The sequence below is a fragment of the Tupaia chinensis genome, unplaced genomic scaffold (assembly GCF_000334495.1).
Source record: "Tupaia chinensis unplaced genomic scaffold, TupChi_1.0 Scaffold139677_1, whole genome shotgun sequence".
Lineage (NCBI taxonomy): Eukaryota > Metazoa > Chordata > Mammalia > Scandentia > Tupaiidae > Tupaia > Tupaia belangeri.
This window is the reverse complement of record NW_006199558.1, coordinates 2,073,407-2,076,740: the sequence shown is the minus strand read 5'-3', so window position 1 is coordinate 2,076,740 and position 3,334 is coordinate 2,073,407. Positions and strand designations below refer to the sequence as shown.

Sequence of the window (3,334 nt, the reverse complement as noted above, 5' to 3'; positions counted from 1 at the left end):
GGAAAGAGCATGAACGCATCTTATTGTATAAACTAAATTACGTAGGACTTTAGAGTATATATCTATTTATATTGGATAAATATCATATTTAAGAATAAAGAAAATTTATTTTTAAATAATTATTCATTTAATTTCATTTGCTATTATTATTATTATTTAATTTGATCAGTGAGACACACACACACATACACACACACAGAGAAAGAGAGAGAGAGAGAGAGAAAGTGAGAAAGCAGACCACCAGATCCAGGACTTGAATCTCCATCAGCCATGTGGGAGTCCAACACCTTAACCACCATGACACCTGCCAGCCCCAAAAATTTATTTTTCACTTCTCAGGGGTCAATATCATATTTGTCACTAAGTATACATGTCTAACTGCATTCAGAATCATGCATGTAAAACATAGTAAATCTCTGAGATTCAAATTAAGGTGTTAGTTGGGACCAGCAGTTAGTGTAATGGCTATGTTGCTGGACTCCCATGTAGTCAACCACAGTTTGCGTCCCAGACCCAGTGGCTTAAACTCACACCAGGCATGTGTGCTAGCGTGCCCAAGATCCTGAGAGGAGAATGGAGGAGAAGGGATTGCGGCATGGCCATCCCCCCTTTCTCGCTTTCTATCTCTCTGTCTCTGTCTGTTTGGCGAGCGCACGCGCCCTATAGCAAAAACCTCTCCAAAAAAAAAAGAAAAGAAAAAAAAACTTAAGGTGTTAGCTTTGGTCTCAAATCTAATTCAGAGTCCCAGTACATGTCCAGAAGGAAAGAGATGTTCAGAGTTTTTCCCAAGATCACTTTATAAAAGTGGGACCATTAAAAGCATTCTCTTCCAGAGACACCAAGTATTTGTACCTTATCTCCTTAGTTTCTAGTTACCAAGCAATATTCACTTTTTTTAAAATGATGAGGAGCCATCCTCAAATAGTTAGACCATTGCTTAGTAATAATAACAAAAAAGCTTCAGGAAAAGTTGTCCTGATGAAAAGATTACATCTAATAAAGAAAGAAACACACACACACACACATTAATAATGTCTGTCTTTAATCAAACAAGCTGCAATACAGTGTTGAAGCAGCAAGATAATTCATTTTCTTAGTGTATATTTTTACCTTCTTTAAATTAGTTTAAATTAGTTTTCAGAAATAATAACAACAATGGGCTTTTCAAACATTGTGAGGGCCAGCAGATGACATAGTGGTTATGTAGCTGTTCTCCCACATGGCCAACCACAACATGGTAGCTTGATAATCACACGGGGAATGTGTGCGTGCATGCCAAAAATCCCGAGAGGAAAATGAAGGAGAAGAGCCTGAGCCGTGGTCTTCCTTCCTGGAAGTGATTTCTCACTCTTCCTCTCACTGTTTCTGTCTCTGTCTCTCTCTGGCAAACTCACATACCCTGTGGCAAAAACCTCTAAAAGAAAACCAAAAAAAAGGCCAAAAAATTATAAGTAATTTGTAATTGTTGCATGATAGTTTCTCAAAAAGTACCATCCTGATATTTGCACTTCTGTTCCTTTTACACAGTCTTCATCTCTTGATTTTTCCATTACTATATTGTTTATTATGAGCTGTGGTGACCTCCAGAAGGTTAACTTAGAAATAATTGTGTCAAATTTTCTTTAGGACCTACTCATATAGCACACGATGCCTGATTTATTGTTATACTTCTTGCTCCCCCCTCACACTGTAGACTTCCATGACATGTTTTATATGTTAGAGAAATTAAAAATTGAATCATCCTAATATCAATCCATGAAGAATCCTACAGTTTTTAAATTTACCCATTAAAAAATTATCAAGGAGAACCAGTGGCGTAATGGTTATGTCACTGGGCTCCCATGTAGTTAACCTCAGTTCAAGTCCCAGACCCAGTGGCTTAAATCTCACACCAGGGCACAAGTGCATGTGTGCCCAAAATCCAGAGACGAGAAGGGATTGCAGTATGGCCATTCCCCTGGAGGGTAATTTCTTACTGTCTATCTCTCTTGGTGAGCACACACACTCTATACCAAAAATCTCTCTTAAAAAAAAAAAAATCTAACAAGGAAAGTTAGATACTTGTAGTATTTATTGTTTTTAAAAAAAGAAAAAAAATCTCATTTACTACTTGCATAAAATTTTTAAGTGAGTAAATGTTAGTTTTTTAAGTTTATTTCTTTATATGTGAGCTAGAAAGACACAGAGATGTAGAGAGACAAAGACAAGCATCCTAACAGGGTCTTGTTGCAATCCACTCCCAGATCATGGGTATGCATAGGCAGGTTCAAGGAGATATCAGGATATAGACCTAGAACCTTTCTGTGTGAATCAGCCTTTCAGTGTGTTGTATTATTACTGCACCTTTATCCAGTCCCAGATGTTAGCTTGTGTGTATGTGCATGTGTGTGTTTTATCTGTAGAGTGTATACACTTGCCAGAAAGAGATAGAGAGACAGTATGAAGAAACACAAGAAATTACCCCCCCCCAAACACAAACACACACAGGAGAGATGGCCACACCGCAATCCCTTCTCCATTCTCCTCCTGGGATTTTGTGTGGGGATACAAACACACCTGGTGTGATTTTCAAGCTGCCAGATCTGGGACTCAAACCATGGTCAGCTATGTGAGAGTCCAGTACCTTTACCATCACGCCATGATAGCATTTTTAAAATCAAATTTCCCTTTAAGAATTTGTTGAAAGCTATAAAATCACTTTCTATCTATACTATACTTTGTATAAATGTATTTACACACAATGCTGTGTATACCAGTGCATCTGTATGCTTTATCAGATCTTCCCATGAATGAATTCAATACCATCTATTTAAAGTATTTTGCCGTTGTACCACAAAAGCCCAAAACTTATAGACTCTCGTTAAAGAACTTGTTAAGAGGCTTTTAAACATTTGAATATTGTATGGTTCAAAGATGATTAAGTGTACAATTTTTTAAAATAATTATTTAATTATTTTGTCTTAGCAAATGTTTTATTTGAGATTTGCAAACTTAGAAAAGTGAGGAATCAAACTATTTTCTAATTAGTACAGTATATATACTTTGATCATGATACACTTCTGGATACAGTAAGTAAAATGCAGTTAATAGAAAGTGCTTCATTTCTCTTGATGCAGAGATCCTCTAGATTTCTGGGTAAGGGGCATAACTAGCCATCCCACAATGATTTCCACTATTTTTTGCCATCCGAATATATCCTCCATCACCAAAGTTGAGGCCCCAGCTGTTTTTTGCGAGTCAGTAGTCTTTCCCATTAAAGTTACCATAGCCAACTGTTTTTTGTTTTTTTTTTTTTTGGAGGGGTTTTTGCTATGTGGCACTTATGCTCGCCAGC

General features: G+C 36.9%; 1 pseudogene; it reads right to left on the bottom strand.

The window, feature by feature from the left end:
- Positions 1-3,123: 3,123 nt before the first annotated feature.
- The window catches only part of LOC102495134 (cathepsin S-like), a 1,314-nt pseudogene continuing 1,103 nt past the window's right edge, over positions 3,124-3,334 (bottom strand).